A 20588-nucleotide genomic window follows, 5' to 3' on the forward strand; every position below is an offset into this window, starting at 1 on the left:
AAAGTACCAGGATGTAGGCTCCCAACATCAGTGTTCAACCCATGACTGTCTTCCATTATCAGTCAAGGGGAAGAAGAGTCAGGAACTAGCTTTTACTAAGCACCAGATATGGGACATGAATCATATGATTTAATCCTCACAACAAACCTGAGGCCACACGGTGGGTGGAGGGTAGGCCTGGGACTTGAGCACAGATCACCGACACCAGAGCTGGTCCTCTTTTCATGCTATTAGACTCACTGCCTCCCACCTAGCAGAGATTCATGCTTAGCTAGACATTTAGTAAATAAATGAATGGATGGATGGATAGATGGATGGATGGATGGATGGATGGATGGATGGATGCTCTCCTAAGGGATTGGGTGTGCCTCACAGATTTGCTGGCAGATGAAACACTTCAGGACATGATTGTTTACTGTGCCATGAATACCGTCTAGAGCAAAGTGAGCCAAGATGAGTGACTTAATAATCTATTATTTCAGATAATAATAATCATGAGGCTGAGGATATTAGCAAACATCTACTGACTGGCTACCATGTGCCAAATGGCATTCTCCATGCTTGACATATATTATCTCATTTCATCCTCACAACAGTCTCATGAAGGGAGTACCATTGGGAAATGGAGGTACAGAGAAGTTAAGTCACTTTTCCAAGCCACCCAGTGAGTAGGTAAGGGAGTTAGGATTTAAATCCAGGCAGCCCGAGCCCAGATTTTATGCACTAGATCATCATTTGACACTGTCTTCTACCCTCATCCAGACCGGGCTGGCTTAAATGATCAGAGCAGAGACGTGTGACTTTCACGTCTAAGTCACGTCTAAGAAGATGACTTCTTAGAAAACAGGGCCCGGGGCGCCTGGGTGGCTCAGTTGGTTAAGCGACTGCCTTCGGCTCAGGTCATGATCCTGGAGTCCAGGGATCGAGTCCCGCATTGGGCTCCCTGCTCTGCAGGGAGCCTGCTTCTCCCTCTAACCCTCCCCCCCTCTCATGTACTCTCTCTCTCTCATTCTCGCTCTCTCAAATAAATAAATCTTAAAAAAAAAAAAAAAGAAAAAAGAAAACAGGGCCCACATCTGATTTCTCTCTGCTCTTGCTGATACTTATCAGTGGCTGCAGACTGCCCTAGAACCAGAAGGAAGGTGCTGACCCACCACAGACCCGTGCTGCCTCCAGAGGGGCCGACCTTCCCAAGCCCTCCGGTGGCTGTCATCACACCCCAAAGCCCTTGCAGGAAATCCGGCCCCAGGCAGCAAGGTATTCCAGGCCAAGACCCGAGGAGTCCCCGGCCAGGTCACATTTCTAGCCTCTTCCAGCTGAGCGAAGCCAGTCAGAAAAACATTCCCCTCCCCATCTTCTGTGCTCCCTCTTGTGTCCTACCCCCTTGCAGGGCTTGTCCTTTCTTCTCTGTCATAGGCAAACTCAGCCACATGATTCATTTCTTCCCAACGAGCCTCCATTCTGCAAACTGGCTGGCTTACCCAGAGCAACCTGCAAACCCATAGAATCCAATTTAGGGAAAATGTATGAAGAGCCATTGAAACTCCCCGGATACTTTCAAGCAAACACATTACAGCAGGCTTGGTTACTCAATTAAGAAAACACCTACCTCTCCTTTCTTACCTGGAGGAATTGGTAATCAGCACAGATGAGTTAAGGATTTCAATACGAATTGCATCATTTTCATGGTCATTAACACTGATGTGGTTTACCTTTGTTTTCAGTCCTAAAAAAAATGTTTCCCAGGTAACTAAGGAGAATATTCAAGGTCAGAAAAATCGGGAAGGCAAGATACTTAAAATAAATGAGCCGTTTGTTCCTGCTTCTGTACAAAGTTGTTTTTTCAGTTTCAAATGACACGATACTACGGATCAAAGGCAGAAATGCATCTGGAGAAAGACCTTTTCTCTTCCCCAAATATTACTTGGTCATTTGATTTACAGCACTCGATAAACCCTGTTAAATGTCTTTACTTCCCTGTAAGTCTCCAGCAGAATGCCGATCTAGCAATTGTCACAGTGTATCACTGTGATTCAAGTTTGTCTTTGAACCCCCATAACACAAGACAACAGAAGAGTAAAGACTCTTCTAAAAGGCTTGTTTTTTATGTTCCTGAAGCCTAGAACAGCGCCTGGGGCACAGTAGGGGCTCCTTGATGACAGAGAGAATTTACATTTAGTCTCCCTCGGAGGGCCTTCTCTCCAAAACGATCATACTGTGTCTCCAGTGTTTCCATTGTCCAGGTACCGTTCTCCAGCCCAGCCTCTGAACAGCCACTCTGCTTCCACAATAATTGCTAACGCTTTCTGAAATTTACACTATTGATGATATTCTCCGGCCCCCTCCAGAAGCCTCCAACATGCAAATCAACAGCTGTGATGGGCTGCTGGCCACCCTATCTAGGGATCAAAAACACCCAGAGACAGCCCCAGCCCTCCTCCCCAGTCTGAGGACTCAATCTTTCCCCAGCACCCTCTGCCAAAAGCAGTTTGTGATCCCTAGGTTGTAGTTATCAAAGGAAACAAGATCAGACTCCCACAACTGAGCTCTGCATGGGAACCACAGATTTGTGGCCCGGGCCCTCTCCCAGGATGCTGAGCCAGCTCATTTCAAAAACCAGCTTAGTCAAAGGCAGGTGGCCATGGGACTAACGGCAGCTTTGGCTCAGGCTGAGCCAACCTCCTGCTCCACCTCCTTTCCTTCTGATACAAACTCAGGTCCTGCCACCTGCAAATGACCTCTTGCCACTCCAGCAAGCAGTGTGTGCATCTGTGCGTGTGCGTGTATGCACATGTGCGTGTGTGTGTGCACGTGCACACACGTATCGGGGAAGAAGGGTGTACCAGAAGCACTAACAGTAAAAGAACAGATTCGTAGAGGGCAAGTGCCACGTTCATCTACAAAATGGGCCCAGGCGAGACTTCAGGGCTGGGAGGAACACAGTGCATGTGGTCTTCTTTCAGGAAAAAAGTTTTCTATAAAATTAGGCACGTTTGGGGCGCCTGGGTGGCTCAGTTGGTTAAGCGACTGCCTTCAGCTCAGCTCATGATCCCAGAGTCCCGGGATCGAGTCCCGCATCGGGCTCCCTGCTCAGCGAGGAGCCTGCTTCTCCCTCTGACCCTCCCCCCTCTCAAGTACTCTCTCTCTCTCATTCTCGCTCTCTCAAATAAATAAATAAATCTTTAAAAAAAAAAATTAGGCACATTTATATATGTTCTCAAGACAACCTAGGAGGTAGGTGCCCTCGATCTCCCCATTTTACAGAAAAGGAAGCTGAGGCTGTTAGCAGTGAAGCAGTTTGTCCGCAGTCCCAGAACTAGTAAGTGAGCAGCAGGATCTGAACCTAGGCCACTGGATAGCTGTCTCCCGGGCCTCCTAACACGCTACATCATAGACACGTTTCCAGGAAAGTTGCTCGTGTTCACGCTGACCCAGTGCACAACACGCAGGCCGCAGCATGGGTCCCAGCCGGGGGTGCTGCCGTGGGTGAGGTTGTGCTCTGCCCTGCTCGTTGCAGGGCGGCTTTGGCCTCGGCTCCCGGAGATTTCCTCAGTGCCCGCACGCATTTGCCCGGCCAGAACACGTCCTGGCTCAGTACTCCTCGGCCGCCATAAATCAGCCAGCCTCACGCTCTGCCCTTGGTGCTTCCGAACATCAGGGGAAAGGATTTGCCATTTTGTTTGCTTGGCTCTTGGGGCTTCTGCATTGACATTCGAATTATGTTATTATTTTTTTAAGTGATAGAAATCTAGTCAATGATTTGTAGCAATCACTGCTGTACCGTGTATGCCAAGAGGCTCCATATATCCTCCCAGAAAGAAGCAGAAGCCTAGCAAATTAGTCTTACTTCCTTTACACAATTCTGTGATGGGCTGGTATTAGGTAAAGCCGAAATCAGGTGCTGTGATTAAAAGATTATGATAATGTGAAACAGACAGCCATGTCATGAATTAGGAAATATACTTAAGGAAACCAAGAGAAGCAAGTCATTGGAGTCAAAGGTCACACAGAGGTCAAGGGGGACAATACAAGGCAATTAGGTGTAGCAGAATGAAACTGTTACCATACCCCTTTTCTCCAGCTTCAATGGCTGTGCAAATCTGTTCTCTTCCTGTCTCTTGTGTCTGCTTTGTTGACGCTCCTTGTGACCCAAACCAGGACAAGAAAAATATCAACAATAACAGCTTCCACAAATGAGCTGTGCATGCGGGGGAAGGACTCTGACCTCTCTGATTATTATCTCAGGACTCTTTCCTCCCCACTCCATCATCCTGCTCATCACTGAGATCATTACACTGTGTCCCTGATTTCCCTGTGAACCTTTGTCAGCAATCAGATGGGCATGTTTCTGGGTTCTCTATTCTGTGCCACTGACCTATGTGCCCGACCCATTGCTAACACCACACGGTCTGAATTTGTGTAGCTATAGAGGTCTTGAAACCTGGCAGACCGATTCCTCCTACCACATTCTTTTTTTGCAAAATTATTTTTAGAAGTTTGATTATGATGTACCACGGTACGGATTTCTTTGGGTTTATCCTGTTGGGGATTCACTAAAGCCTCCTGATTCTGTGGGTTTGTATCTTAGCCTAACCCCAGGAAGTTTTAGTTCACTAAGTATTTTTCAGTCCCACCTTCTTTCTTCTGTCTTAGGATTTCAGAGACATTATATAGTCCTACAGCTTCCTAAGGATCTGTCCTTTATTTCCCCTCCCCCAGTCTGTTTTCGCTCTGTTGCTCAGATCTGGTAATTTTTATTGTTACAGCTTCAAATTCACTGATTTTTTCCTCCATCATCTCCATGAGATTTTATTTCAGTTGTTATATTTTTCAATTCAAAAGCTGTCATTTGGTTCTCCTTTATGTCTGCTCTTTTTTTCTGAGACTTTCTGTTTTTTCCTCATTTGTCTCAAGCACGTTCATAGTTGCTCACTGAAGTATTTTATGACGGCCGCTCTAAAAGCTTTGCCAGATAATTCTCACGTCTCCATCATCTTGGTGTTGGCCTTGATTGTCCTTTCTCATTCAGTTGGAGCTCTTCCTGGTTCTTGGCATGATGAGTAATGTTCAATCAAAACCTGGATGTTTTAGGTATCGTGTTATGAGGCTCTAGATCTTATGTAAACCTACCATTATGGCCGGGGGAGAGGGAAGCCCAGATTTGCCACTTGGCCTTCACTGACATTGGCAGGGGGAGGGAAGACCCATCATAACTACTGAGCAGGGATAGGAGTTCAGCTCTCCAGCAGGTCCCATTGATACTTCCCTGGCTGGAAGGGGTAGGAATGCCTCACTACCGTGCCTCATATGGCCTCCACTGGCACCACTGGTGGGAGGGAAAGGGGGATAAATAGCCTCCTTACTACTGGGTGGTGTTAAGAGTCCTGACTCCCTAGAAGTCCTAGCAACAGCAATGAGACAACAAAAAGAAATAAAAGGTATTCAAATTGGCAAAGAAGAAGTCAAACTCTCTCTTTTCGCAGACGACATGATACTTTATGTGGAAAACCCAAAAGACTCCACCCCCAAATTACTAGAACTCATCCAGCAATTCAGTAATGTGGCAGGATACAAAATCAATGCACAGAAATTAAGTTGCTTTCTTATACACTAACAATGCAACTGTAGAAAGAGAAATTAAAGAAACAATTCCATTTACAATAGCACCAAAAACTGTAAGATACCTCGGAATAAACCTAACCAAAGAGGTAAAGGATCTATACTCTAGGAACTACAAAACACTCATGAAAGAAATTGAAGAAGACACAAAAAGATGGAAAAATATTCCACGCTCATGGATCGGAAGAATAAACATTGTTAAAATGTCTATGCTACCCAGAGCAATCTATACCTTCAGTACCATCCCGATCAAAATTCCAGTGACATTTTTCAAAGTGCTGGAACAAACAATCCTAAAATTTGTATGGAATCAGAAAAGACCCCAAATCGCCAAGGCAATGTTGAAAAAGAAAAACAAAGCTGGGGGCATCACGTTGCCCGATTTCAAGCTATATTACAAAGCTGTGATCACCAAGACAGCATGGTACTGGCACAAAAACAGACACATAGACCAATGGAACAGAATAGAGAGGCCAGATATGGACCCTCAACTCTATGGTCAAATAATCTTTGACAAAGCAGGAAAAAACATGCAATGGAAAAAAGACAGTCTCTTCAATAAATGGTGCTGGGAAAATTGGACAGCCACATGCAGAAGAATGAAACTCGACCATTCTCTAACACCACTCACAAAGATAAACTCAAAGTGGATGAAAGACCTCAATGTGAGACAGGAATCCATCAAAATCCTAGAGGAGAACATAGGCAGTAACCTCTTTGACATCGGCCACAGCAACTTCTTTCAAGATACATCTCCAAAAGCTAGTGAAACAAAAGCAAAAATGAACTTTTGGGACTTCATCAAGATAAAAAGCTTCTGCACAGCAAAGGAAATAGTCAACAAAACAAAGAGGCAACCCACGGAATGGGAGAAGATATTTGCAAATGACACTACAGATAAAGGGCTGGTATCCAAGATCTATAAAGAACTTCTCAAACTCAACACCCAAAAAACAAATAATCAAGTCAAAAAGTGGGCAGAAGATATGAAAAGACACTTCTCTGAAGAAGACATACAAATGGCTAACAGACACATGAAAAAATGTTCATCATCATTAGCCATCAGGGAAATCCAAATCAAAACCACACTGAGATACCACCTTACACCAGTTAGAATGGCCAAAATGGACAGGGAAAGAAACAACAAATGTTGGAGAGGTTGTGGAGAAAGGGGAACCCTCTTACACTGTTGGTGGGAATGCAAGTTGGTACAGCCACTTTGGAAAACAGTGTGGAAGTGCCTCAAAAATTTAAAAATAGAGCTACCCTATGACCCAGCAATTGCACTACTGGGTATTTACCCCAAAGACACAGATATAGTGAAAAGAAGGGCCATATGCACCCCAATGTTCATAGCAGCAATGTCCGCAATAGCCAAACTGTGGAAAGAGCCGAGATGCCCTTCAACAGATGAACGGATAAAGAAGATGTGGTCGATATATACAATGGAATATTACTCAGCCATCAGAAAAGATGAATACCCAACTTTTACATCAACATGGATGGGACTGGAGGAGATTATGCTAAGTGAAATAAGTCAAGCAGAGAAAGTCAATTATCATATGGTTTCACTTATTTGTGGAACATAAGGAATAACATGGAGGACATTAGGAGAAGGAAGGGAAAAATGGGGGGGGGAATTGGAGGGAGAGATGAACCATGAGAGACTATGGACCTGAGAAACAAACAGGGTTCTAGAGGGGAGGGGGGAGGGGGGATGGGTTAGCCCAGTGATGGGTATTAAGGAGGGCACGTACTGCATGGAGCACTGGGTGTTATACGAAAACAATGGATCGTGGATCACTACATCAAAAACTAATGATGTATTGTATGGTGACTAACATAATATAATAAAATTAAAAACTACAAAAAAAAAAAAAAAAAAGAGTCCTAACTCCCCACTAGGCCATCTCTGAACACCCCAGTGGGGGGAGGGAGGGATGTCTTATTGATGCTCGGTGAGAATGAAAGTCCAGGCTCCCCTCATATCTCAACTGAGAAAAGAGCCCTCCAAAATGGTCTAGGTTGTCACCATGCACTTAGGAACAAAGAATGAGTGACCCCAGAAATGGAGAAGGTATGGCTGGAGGTCATCCGGCAAGTTCGTGCAAAGTCAGGACTCAACACCCATGCCCCTGGTTCCAAGATCACTTGTCTGTAAACCAAAGAGTAAGCTCTTAAAGCGCAGGAAGAATACCAGCCCCCAGCCAATGCAAAATGAAAAGTCTCACTGGCCAAAGGATAGTGGCTGCCTCCTTTCACATCCTGCCAGACCCCAGGCCAGAAAGCACACGTGGTTATGCACCATTATCCTCTAAACAACACAAACAGACGTCTACTCAAGACAGGCCTTCTGTCCAAGACACACAGCAAAAGCACACTCGCGAGCCAAGAGCTACAGCATCACGGTCACCTTCAGGGCTGGTGGTCTTCCATCTGGAGAGGATCCTGGCTTTCTTACCATTGGAATCCCTGAAACCAAGATACACCCAGGAGCTGCAGAACTCAGAGCAGCCAGCAGGCCAGGCGCCCCCCTCCTGGCTGGAGAGCTGGGTCTGCACCCAGCTGGAGGCGCCTGCCCGGGACCTGGGGCCTCTGGTCTGGTCCCAGCGGGCCAGCCAGCGGTCTCAGCCCAGCACTGCTTATTCTTCTGCAAGGGAAAGCTGGTGACCCGGGAAGGGAAACTGCTTTCTAACAGCCTTTGTTTTCATTTCCATTTAAAAAGGTTAGTGACTTTACTGTGTGTGGAAAGAACCAAAGCCACAGTTTCAAAGTGGCTCAGCATGTTTGGGGGCTGATCAAATATACAGAACTTTTGGGTGGGGAGGAAGAGAAAGGGAAGGAGGGAACAAAAGTTTATTCCACGTTCACCATGTGCCAGACATACGTCTGGGTCCTCCTTCCATGCCATCCCGGGCCTCTACAGTAAAAAGTCAAGGCAAAATCAAGTTCCAAGGCCCTTACCATAGGTCATCATGCTGTTGAGAGTCAGGCAGAATTGCCAGACTCCGCAACAGTATATGATAATAAACAATTTCATGGGATACAATTGGAATCAGGAGATGGAATGACGATAACAATGTGAATAAAGTCATTTGATGCCTAAATTTTGAAATGATACGATTAAAAATTTTTAACGCGTTAGAATAACTACTTAAAGAATTACAGGGGTGCCTGGGTGGCTCAGTCGGTTAAGCAGCTGCCTTCGGCTCAGGTCATGATCCTGGGGTCCTGGGATCGAGCCCCACATCTGGCTCCCTGCTCAGCGGAGAGCCTGCTTCTCCCTCTCCCTCTGCCTGCCACTCTGCCTACTTGTGCTCTCTATCTGTCAAATAAATAAATAAAATCTTAAAAAAAAAAAAAAAGAATTACAAACTGTGTCGAAGTAATTGCCTACCTTGGTATCACCCAAGATGATAAATACCCACAATCGTTTGAATCAATTTGTGAATTAAGCTATATACTCTTATGGGCATTCGGACTTCTACAAGTGATTTTGTTAAGTACTGGGATATTTTAGCATTCACTCTTGTATAATTTAAAACAATTTTCAAGCGCTTTATAGTCAACAAACTCTGACCAGTAGGCCAAACCTGACCCACTGCCTGTTTTGTGGTATCCTCAAATTTAAAAAAAAAAAAAAAGAAAGAAAAAATCAGAAGGATACTATTTTATGACATAAAAATTATACGAAATTCAAACTGAGATATCTGTAGAAAAACCAACAAACAAACAAACAAAAAGGTTTTACTAGAACACAGCCTGGCCCACATCTTGACGTGCTATGGCTCTTCCCATGCTCAAAAGGCAGAGGTGATTCATTGCCACAAAGCCCATCCAGCCCGCAGAGCTGAAATACTAATTCTCTGGTCCTTTACGAAAAAAGCCTGCCAAGCCCTGATCTAGGCCCTCTGTCAAATAGTGGTGCCAGATTAAAAACATACCAAGATGATGATGATGAACCACCACCACCAGCGTGGTTCTTGAGGGAGCCAAAGAGCCGGCATGAGATACTCATCGAGCAATTTATGAGCAACCTTAGAGATAACGCTGATCCACGACGGGAAAAGCAACATTAAAGCAAAACGACACTTTCTGGGAGAATGTATCAAGCACACAGCAGGCTCTTTGCATTTATTTTACGGGAACAAAGAAAGTCAATTATGAGAGATCTGAATCCTGTGAGGTCTTCAAGAATGCAGCCCTCCCATCAGACCCAGCAGGCTTCTATTTCCTTCCCCTCCACCCACATTGATTCCCTGTTACGCTGAGGGCCCCCTCAAGTCTCTGAACTCCCACCAGTCAGTCTGATGCCCCTCTCTTGGCCCGCAGCCTTCCTTCCTACTGCATAATGTTTATCGCACCCATCATCCTCTCAGCCTGCCCCCTCCCCAAGGCTGTAAGTACCCCCCCCCCACCCCCAGGCAGGAAGACCATCTTCTTTATCTTCAAGATGGTAAGTAAGGCACATTGGAGGCCCTTCCTTTCATCACAGAGATGAACACTGTCTCCTCTAACTCTTACGGTGCCTACCGCGATTCCTGGTCCATTTCACACAGGAGGAAGCTGAAGTTCAAGGAGGTTAAGACCACCTGTCCCCAGCCGCACGGGCAGTAAGTGGCAGAGTCAGGACTGGAGTTCACACCGTTGACAACGCAGGGCGCTGCTACCTGAGGGGCCCCAGAGGCTCAGAAAGCACTGGATGCAGGAGTAAGGGACTGCCCAGAGCTGCCCACACGGAACCCGCCCCCACCAGCAGAGGAACACGACCTCGGAAGCTGCGAGACCTCCCACCCCACTCTGCTGAGAGGAAGCAGCCGGGCACCAAAGAGCACACACTGCACAATTCCATTTCCAGGTGAGCACCCGATGAACGCTCACAGGATTCCCTGTGTGCAAGTCAGGGAGGCCGCACCTCCCCACGCCTCTTGCTAGGAGTGAGGTGCCGAGTTGCCCCAGTGCCCGCCTGAGGACAGAACGGAACCGAAGAGGGAAAGGGAAGACAGAAAACAAGCCCCCCTTCTGTTTCTCAGCACTCCCACCTGAGCCTCCCAGGTGCATCTTCTCTGCAGCGCCTCTGAGCTGCACGGATCGCTACGGGAATGGCTCTGGCTTTGGACCTGGTCATTACATGGCTGGGAACTGAATTTCCAAACAGAACACGAGATGGGGGCGGGAGAAGAAGAGGTGGCGGGGAGAAAAATAACAGCAAGTTGAACAGGGACCTTGGTAGTTACTAATTTTTTCTTTTTTTTTTTAAGATTGTATTTATTTATTTGAGAGAGAGAGAGAAAGCGAGCACAAGCAGGGGGAGCCGCAGAGGGAGAAGGAGACTCCCCGCCGAGCAGGGAGCCCTATGTGGGGCTTGATCTGGGATCGTGACCTGAGCAGAAGACAGACACTTAAGCTACTGAGCCACCCAGGTGCCCCGCTAGTTACTAATTTTTTGATTAGGGAAAAACTAGAAACAACTGAGACCACGAATTAAAATGATGGAAATTGTCATTTATGCCTAAGAATGGGAAGCCTGACTAGGTCAAGAGAAATGTTTACACAAAATCACAGTCTGTAAAAAAGACAGATGTGCATGTGCTTCCAGGCAAATATCAAGGAGAAAACAGAAGGGTGTAAGCAGTTAGTGTACTATGTAGATATGAGAGGGGCCGAGGAGGGCAGAAAGAGGAGAGAGGGAAGTTTGGGTAAAGTTACATGTACAGTAAAAGTCAAGTTAAAAAAAACATATTTGTGGAATCATAAATTATACAGTCTTTCTGGAAGGCCAATTGGCCCATATGTGTCATATACCTTTGGAGTATTTGTATCTTTTGTCCCCCAAACAGCACTAATGCATTAACAGAAGTACCCCAGACACGCACAAAACAAGCACTTTTATTTGTAAATAATACTGAAAAACCAAAAACAACATGTCCCCCAATAGGGGGCTGTTTAAGCAAAAAGTAACGTTTTTAAAAATACTCTGCAGCCATTAAGAACACCATGTTTTGGAAGAATACTGAATATTTAGTATCTAGGGAAAATGTTTATGATTTAGTGTTAAGTGAAAAAAAGTACTGAACCAAACAATATGTTTAGCATGATACCAATTTTATAAAACTGTGTGTGTGTGTGTGTGTGTGTGTGTGTGTGTGTGTAGAGAGAGACTACAAAGGCACACATTACAAATAATGGTCATCACTGGTTGGGGAATTATGGATCATTTGTGTTTTTCTGTTATTTCCTAAGTTTTCTACAATAAATATACCTTATCTTTGTAATTGGAAAAAAATCAAGTCTGATTGAGAAACCTAACCAGCAAATCAGCGGTGGTGTAATCTGCAGGCCGAGTTTGCCACTGTGGTCCACCTGGGTTACAAGTGCCACAGCCGATGTGCAGCGCCCAGGCTGGACGGACTATGACAAAGGTCGCTCCTGAGCCCCCACCCCACGCCACCCCACCCCCGGCCCGCTTCACCTCCTGGGCACAGGTCCACTGCACCCACGCCACCTGTCCAGGACATCTCCCGACAGACTCCACCGACCGCGTGAGCCAAGGGCGGTGCAGCAAGGTGTCTGGAGGAGAGCAACTGGGCATCCCGGGCACCCCGGGCATCCCGGGCGTCCCGGGCGCAGCAAGCCAACCAGGCCCGCACCCGCCTGCACCTCCACACTGGCAGGAGCACTCGCTCCACCCGCCCTGACTTTTCCGGTTCTCTCACATCTGCCCACGGTAAAGAATGAGCTCTCCTGGATGCTGCATCTGTTTTGAGGCTGGAACTCCATCCCTTCTCTAAGCAAAACCGCCTTAGATTTTACTTTAAGAGTGGGTTACATGGTGATAAAAAGGAATGAGGTACTGATCCATGCTTCAAGAGGGATGACGACATTAATCTTAAGAAAGAAGCGAGGTGCCGAAGACCACATACTGTAGGATTCCATTTATCTGAAATGTCCAGAATCCAGAGAGGCTGGTGGGGAGGGAGGATGGGGAATGACTTCTAATGGGTATGGAGTTTCTTTTGAAGGTGATGAAAATATTCTGGAATTACATAACGGGTAATGACTGCACAACTCCGTGAATAAACTAAAAACTACCAAACTGTATGCTTTAAAATGGTGAATTTTATGGTATGTGAATTACACCTCAATTTTTAAAAAATTGTAAGTGGGTTACAATTAGACTTTTAAGTGGTTACCATTAGACTTGCCAGTGGGTTACAATTAGACTGAGGCACTAACTAGCCCATTAGTTTGCCCAGAGCACACGGTTTGGAGTCAGATGACTGGAAATTCAAACACCACTCTGACATCTACTTGCTGTGTGAGCAGGTGCAAGTTCCTTAACCTCTCTGTGCCTCACTTTTCTGGGCTGTAGAATAGGAATAATAATGTCTAGCTCACACGAATTATTGAGAGAACGCAATAACTTAATGCAGGTAAATCCCAGGACCTGATACGGAGCTCCGTAAATGGTAGCTCCTTCTCCTCAGCAGGCCAAAAGATCCCTTGAACTTCAAGCAGAATGAAACCCTGGGCCCTCACTGGAACATCACTAAAATCAAGCAGGCCTTGGGTACTTGTCTGTTCTGACAAAGACACTAAAGGAGCCAGAGGCTAGGATGGCAGTACACACCCTCTAATGAGACTCAAAGCTTGAAGACAGCTCCACGCTGAAGGCTCGCCTTATAACCAGCAGTAAACTCCCCCGCCCCCGCAGTCCAAAGGGCCTCCTGTCCACTGTCGGCTGTGACCCTCCTCTCAACCATTAGATAAGTGTTACTATTATTAGCCTCAATCAAGGATGAGGCCATGGGAGTTCAGAGAAACCAGAACAGGGGACAGAGCTGTGACTTGCATCCGGATCAGACTGTCTCCACTGTTCCTAATTCTGCTCGCAAGGCAACTGCCCTCTCTACCCTCAGCCGCTTCGCTTGGGGCCGTCAGGTCACAGCAAGGCTGGCCACGGGCTGGCGCGCAGCGGGCATGCCACAGGAGGACCAGGCAGGCGTCCCTGCCCATCCACCGCGTCTGGCCGGGGAGCATGTAGGCAGGGGGCGAGGGGCAGGGCAGTGTCATCCAAAGGGCAGCTGGAGGCCAGGGAGTCAGCAGCAGAGGGAGGGAAGAGGGGGGCCAGAATTCAAGGCATGTGAGGGTCAGGGGTCAAACAAACGAGATCAATCAGAGAGAGCGTCGTCAGTTCCCCCACAGCAAGGCTTAGAGACCTGGAGGAGAAGCTGCTCACGCCCTTCGCAGAGAAGCGTGGTCTCTGGGCTCGGCCCGAAAAGCCGGGGGAACAGGACGGCACTCCCACGGGTCTAAGTCTGCAGTGCGCACTTTGCACTCTCGTGCATCTCACCTGGGCTCTGTACTATTATTGCCCTCATTCCACAGACCGGAAAATCACAGCAGAAAAGGAAACTGTCCAGGAAGCCACAGCTTAGTGGAGGCCAGGCGGGAGCCCAGGGAGCTGGCTCCGCGGGGCTCCCCCCCTCAGCATCCCTCCGCCCGCTGCCCAGCCCAGGAGAAGGTGGACCCTACTCCTAGAGATGTGGGCCAGCCAGGGCCACACGCCCTCCTCTCTGTCTTGCAATGACACGTGGTCAGAGGCACTGCGTTTCAGGAGGAAAAGTCTGTTTGGCAACTACCAATTTGTAACTTGCTGATAGGATCGGAAGGTTTCCAAGAAGGAATCAGGTAGAGCAGCCTCCCAGCTGTCCATGTATCCATGTTCCTAAGAAATTAATCTCTCTTGACTGAGCCTCCAAGAAAAATGGTTAAGTCAAAGGCGTGGCTTGTCACCCCGCGCCCCCCCACACACACCGTGGTGATGTGGCTGCATCCCAGCCATAAATCAAAGGCCATGCTCCCCCTTTCATCAGATGCCTGTACATAATTCCCTGGCGATTTCCCTGCTGGGGCTCAGAGGGCCACGGCCTAAAGGGTTAACATCTCATTTCCTCTGTCTTTCAAGCCTTAATCCCCATCCTGAGCTGGGTGCATTCCAAGCCCACCTGGAGCAGGTCATGACGAGCCCCAGCCCACGGCTGGCCCTTCATTTCCCCTGGCAGGAGATTAGATGGGGCGCCCATTAATCACTCATTACTTGGGTCCTCACTGCTGGCCAGCCCTCAGGCAGCCAGCCAGCGGGTGGGGAGGGTGGGGCAGGCCCGCCTGCTGCCCAGCCCAGGCCCCAAGCTGCCCAGGGTCACCTTTCTGCGTCGACAGCCTGGCTCTCTGTCCTCTGGACCACGCCCAAGAGGAGAGGGCCGAGGGAGAACACCGTGGGGTACCACTGAAGGGACCTGCTTCTGCAGGGCTCACTGGAGGGGACAGCGATATGCACAGTGGGAAGATGAGGTAAAAACGGAAAGAGATGAGCAGAAAGAAACCACTCTTCCAGGATAGCTAGCCATCAGCAGAGAACACAGCTGCCCATCTGTTTCTGGGGTTCTTCCTTGAGGAATCTCAAGTAAGGGGAAGGGAGTGGGGTGGGGAGGGGATGTTGAATGGATAATTCATCATCATCATTATTATTATTATTGCACAGCTGCGGGTGTTGATTTGCTGGGTTGGAATATAAGTTTGCAATATTTGGCCCTTCCGACACAAACCCCTGGACTTGAGGGGGCCTGTTATGTGTGTGTGTATATATATATATTTATAGCACATGTATTGGGGGCCAACTCCCTGCCAAACCCTGACTGGGTACAGAGAAGGTAAGAGAAACAGGATGAGTACAGGCATTGAGCACCTACTCCATGCTGGGCCTCCCCCTAATGCTTGGGGGACCTGTCCACCCGTCCTCACACCAGCCCCCCAGGTTTTGGCCATCCCTCTGTCACACATGGCTGAAACTGAGAAAGGGGGCAAAATAAGAGCTTGTAGAACAAAGGAGATGTGTTGGTGAGCAGACCCCGCTCTGGGGAGGAAGGGGCGACTCACGAGGCCAGCAGGGAAGGGGGGGCTGGCACGGCATGTTCAGTCCTATTTGGGGGTCCCAGCCCGTTTTTTACCTCAGAAAACTTGGGGCTCTGGAACCAACCTACCTGATCCTTCTCCCTCAGCCTTGCTCAGGCCCAGAAATAAATTCACAAGGAGCCTGGTGGGGGCTGGGCTTGCGTACCTTTGCAGGGAGGGGATGGGGAGCATGCAGTTCAGGACTGAACTAAAGATCCCTTTGACTAAAACAGGGCTCTCTGTCTCTGCCTGGCTGGGGCCACGATGCGCCATTGCTCACTCCTTAGAGTCAAGGTCAAGGCCTCTGTTAAAAAAGGACACTGTGACCTGGGATAAAGTGGCTTATTAGCTCATCACCTGTCACTAAAACCTCGCTGTTAAGGCAGCCTAGGGCAGTGGTCCTCAAATCCAGCGTGTAGAACAACCAATCACTTGAGGCAGTCTTAAAAAAATGCCAATTCCCAGGCCCGGCCTCCACCCTGTAATCTGAGTGTCTTCCCAGCAGACCCTAATTCAGATTCAGACATTCCGCAGACAACCCTTTCAGGAAACAGAAAGATAATGTAAAGAGCACCTGACTTAGGGAGCTGGGTTCTAAGATTTAGGTTCAAAACCTGAGTTGTTGACCCAAGGCAAGTAAGCTGCAGTTTTCTTCCTTGTAAAATGCGGATTATACTGTCTCCCTCACAGGTTGCTGGGAGGATTAAGGCATCAGGCATAACACACCCCAGCGCTCACTAAACGTGACCTGAATGAGGTCATCGGGCCAGCGAGGCTCCAGAAACCAGAGAAGTCAGTTCTGAAGGGCTGGAGAGAGAAAAAAGGGCAACACAGGCCCAGAAGTGAGGAGGGATCCCAGCGTCAGCCCACGGGACCCACAGAGGAGGGAAGGGGCCGTTCCGAAGGAGGGCAAGAGTCCACAAGGCATCCTCCAGCCAGAGAGCATCCCACCGCGGCTCCTTCTTCCCGGCGCCCGCCCGTGTCACACTATGGCTCCTGGCCTAACACGGCTCATCCACTATTTTCACAGAGAAGAGTCAATAAATACGTATGGAACCCTTACATCCACGCAGATGTAAATACCTATCACAATTCTGCATGCACAGAAGAAGAGAGATAAACGGTTGGGGAAAGGGGAAAGAAGAAGACCAAAGGAAGGAAGGTCCAACCCAGTCGGGAGCTGGCCATGGCCTGGCACCGGGCTACACAGCCTGGAAGGGCTCAGGAAGGAGAAGCCCAGGGGCCAGTCAGGAGAAACTTCAGGATGCCTGGGAGATGAGGCTGGCCCACTAGGACATGTCAGGCTGCATATACAGTAAATGCAAAGGAGGCAGGGGAGCACTTCAGCTGGGTTCAGGGAGGACTGACACAGGCATGTGCAAGAGAGGCTGGGACACTTCCTGGCAGAACTGAATTTCTGAGCTGTGGTTAGAGCTCACACAAGACCATCATAAACACACTGGGTACATCAGGCAGGAAAGAGGTGGGCTGCTCTTGGATCAGCAGACTTGAATTAAGACAATTCCAATGCCCAGACGAAGACTGATCTTGGCCTTGTCTACCATGTCCATACCAGCACATTCACGTCGCTAGATCATTGCTCAATCTCTTCCCTCCGCCTGGCATTGCCCTCTCTACCTCCAGCCTTTCCCATCTCTTTGAACTCCTCCTCATGCCTCAAAGCCCAGCTGTAGTTTTCCTAGCTCCTCCCATGCAGAAAAATCCTCTCCCTCATCTGCGTCCCCAAGGTTCCGCATTGTTTCGTGGTTACTTTTTTTTTTTTTTTTTTACATCTTTTTCTCTCCCGGGTGGCTATCTATCATCTGTTAGCCTGTCAACAGATCCAGGGCACGGATATTGTCCTGTTCTGAGTTTAAGCCTCAGCACGTGGTAGCAGTCCCTAGAACACAGCAGATGCCCAAAAATATTGGTTGGAGAAGAATTAAATAGAAGTTAATCCTGGGAGCCATTGTAATTTCTTGAGCAGAATGATGTGGTGAAATCAGAATTTTAGGAATATTAACCTGTCAGCAGGAAAGAAGATGGATTAAAATGAAGAAAGTGATTCGTAGCTGGGAGTCAAGAGGGGAGATTATTACTGTAACCTGGACATGGTTTATGGAGGGGGCAAAGGGAAGGGAGACAGGAAAATGATCCCCTGCGATATCACAAAAGAATGTGGAAGGAACTCAGTAATGAGCGGGCTCTAAATGTGGGGGACGGGATGGGGGCATCGAGGGCATTCAAACACTGAGACTCCAGCCAATTGGGAGGCAAGTGCTGTGCAGAGAAATGCTGGGCGGAGAAGGGGGGTGGGTAATGCCCCATCACTCTAGGATAATTGGATGCAATGACAATAAGCATTTCTAGGCAACAAAACAAACAACCCCCCCCAAAAAAACTCTCAGTCAAAACATCCAACCCTGATCTTACTCCCAAACTCTGGACTGTATTTAATTTTACTCATTTTTTTCCTAGCAGCCAGTTATAAAGATTTCTTCAGGGCAGGAGATATTGACATGGAGATAAAGAACTACCCGGGTGCTCTGGGCTGCACGTGGCGGCGGTCACGTGAGCTCATCTGACCAGCCCTCCTCAGGAGAGGCCAGCCAGGTGGCTTATTCCGTAGGGACTCCAGGATTCTGATCACCCAAACGCATTTCCCAGGCCGGGACCTCTGGGAAATCCCTGCTCCAGCCCTGCAGAGGTTTATGGGAAAGTCCCAGGACTCCCATCTGCTTCCTCGTATTAATTCCAGGGCTAGGATTTTGTTTTCCAAGGAATTCAGCTATGGTGCCAACAAAAAGCTATAGGAATTGAGTAGTACCGTATTTAAATCGCGTATTTAAAATGTTTGTTTCTTTGTATATGGAGACCCAGTAAGATCCTATTAAGCCCTTCATCACCCCTTAATCAATGAAGTAAAGACATACGCAGGTTGTGCAGGTTTTAAGAGCTGTGTGAGCTTTGAAAAATTTTTAGAATATTACTCAGTGCCTGGGTGCCTTCAGCTGTGCAGACAGTTGGACAAGATGATTTCTTGGACCTCTCTCGGGTCTCCCTCCATGTCTCGTATTCCCAATTCCAACAGGCATCCCACAATCATTTCAGCTACCCAGGTCCGAAGCTTCAGATTCACTTACTGTGCGGCGTGGGGGCGGGAGGGGGTGGTCACAAAAGAGACTCGAAGAGACGCAAGCATGCACATTTAATAGGCAGTAGGGGAGGCTGGGGGTGGGGGGGAGCCAGGGCTGGGTGTAGACTGCTTAGGAAACACCAGACCCACAATTTCCAGATGCTAAGTGGGCCTGAGAACGCCCTGAAATCCACTTCCCAAGTTAGGGCTGATGTTATTTCAAAGAAAAAAAATATATGCTAACTTGCAGATCTCTAAAGCTCCACGAGCTACTTCTGGAACAGCCAATTCTATAAGCGCGCCAAGGGACTGCAGGTACTTGGGCTGCACTTGAGGAAGTCTCCGGAGTTGGCGGAAACAACCCATCCACTCCGGCTCCCAGAGGCGCTGGGCTGCAGCGGCTTAGCTCAGACACACACAAGGATTTGAGGCTTTCTAGAAAACGGCGTGGCCGAGGCCCCGGGCTGGGGCTCGATGCGCGCGGACCGAGACCGACCAGCTCTCCGGCCCGGGGCAGAAGGGAGGCGAGGCTGCGGTTGGGGCGCACGGGCTGGGTGTACACTCGCCGGCCCCCCTCGACCCCGGCCCAGGGAGCGCGGGGCCCCGACTACGGAACGGCCCAGGTTGGCTGTCCCTAGAGTTTCAGAGTTGGAGGGTGGCGGGGTGAGTGCTGGCGCTGGGACAGAGCAAATCCCCAAGGAAGGGAAGGAGGGAAGGGAAGCGAAGTGGAAGGAAAGCGAAGGGAAGGAGAGGCGGCACAGCCGTCGGCACGGACCTAGCGCGCGCTGGCTCCCCAAGCCCCGTGTGGGCGCAGCCCCGCGGCGCCCCGGACACACCCACTGCGCCCCGCCGCCCGCGCCACCGCGTCCTGCGGTCCGGAGCGGGCCCGAGAGGAGGGCAGCGGCCCCGGCCGGGTCGGGGCGCAGGGGGCGCGCGGCGCGCGGCGCGGGCGGCTCTGCTCACCTGGCGGTCCGCGTCCCGGATCGGCCGGCGGCCGCCTCGCCTCGCCCCCGCGTGCTTCCCGGCGCCGGGCAGCCCCGAGCACGCCGCATGGACGGCCGCCGCCGCCGCCCCGCGCCCGCCCTGCACGGGCTCCCGCTGCGCCCCGTTCGGCGTCGGGCTGAGCGGGCGGCCAGAGGCTCGGGTGCGCGCGGAAAGCTGTGGCTCGGAGTTTGCGATCGGAGAACCGGGATCCGCGCTCCTTCGGTCCCTCCTCCCTCCCCCACTCGCGGCCTCCCGCTGTCATCTGGAGCCGCTCCTGTCGCCCCCTGGCGGCCGCCTCGGGAAGGACCGACCCCCAATCCACCCCCTGCGACCCCGGAGGGGCCCCTTGCAAACCGGAGCGGGACTAAGCCCTGGGTACCAGGACAACAGACATCGTCCGGTAAAGAGGAGGACAGTCTAGACAGAAGGGTGGCGAGAGTGGAAGGAAGCGTGGTCCGGATTGGCCAGGACCCGCTGCGGGAGAGGAAGAAGGGCTAAGACCAGGAGGTAAAGGAGGGCCAGATGGTGGAAGGCCTTGAATTACGGGTTCATCTTATCCAGAGGTTTGTGGGAGCCACTGAAGGACTGAGGTCCAAGAGGGACAGGTGCATCCTTGTGTTTGGAACAATCATTCTGGCTGCAACAGGATGGGGCTGAGGCTGAAGCAGGGAGCCAGCAAGAAAAATGTCGCTGTAAACCAGAGCAGGGAAGAGGACAGGACTCTAAGGATAGGGAAAGGAGGAGCCCTCCTCTAAAGGCCACAGAGGTCACCCTCACTCGCACACTCACATCCAAGGTAAGACTCACTGGGCTCCCGAAGGCAACAGAAAAGGACCAGAGCCCTCAAGTTATCATCAAGGGGCATGAGGTAGACATGAAACACACTCCAGGGTGA

At 49.5% G+C, this 20588-nt stretch overlaps 1 protein-coding gene across 5 annotated transcripts in view; it reads right to left on the reverse strand.

Moving 5' to 3' along the window:
- Window positions 1–19812, reverse strand: part of THSD4 (thrombospondin type 1 domain containing 4) — a 580925-nt gene extending 561113 nt beyond the window's left edge. For 2 of the 5 annotated variants that reach the window (XM_064570219.1, XM_064570220.1), the window contains exons 1-2: window positions 19673–19812; window positions 1624–1726 (exon numbers count right to left, since the gene is read on the reverse strand). The gene's annotated coding sequence lies outside the window, so the exon portion shown is untranslated. Of the gene's footprint in view, window positions 1–1609; window positions 1727–19672 lie in introns of all 5 variants that reach the window. The other 3 variants (XM_064570218.1, XM_064570221.1, XM_045899768.3) reach the window with 2 other exon arrangements.
- Window positions 19813–20588: the final 776 nt, after the last annotated feature.

Source organism: Mirounga angustirostris, unplaced genomic scaffold (genome assembly GCF_029215605.1).
Source record: "Mirounga angustirostris isolate CCGP_5_RB_7025 unplaced genomic scaffold, mMirAng1.0.hap1 SCAF_9, whole genome shotgun sequence".
NCBI classification, from domain to species: Eukaryota; Metazoa; Chordata; class Mammalia; order Carnivora; family Phocidae; genus Mirounga; species Mirounga angustirostris.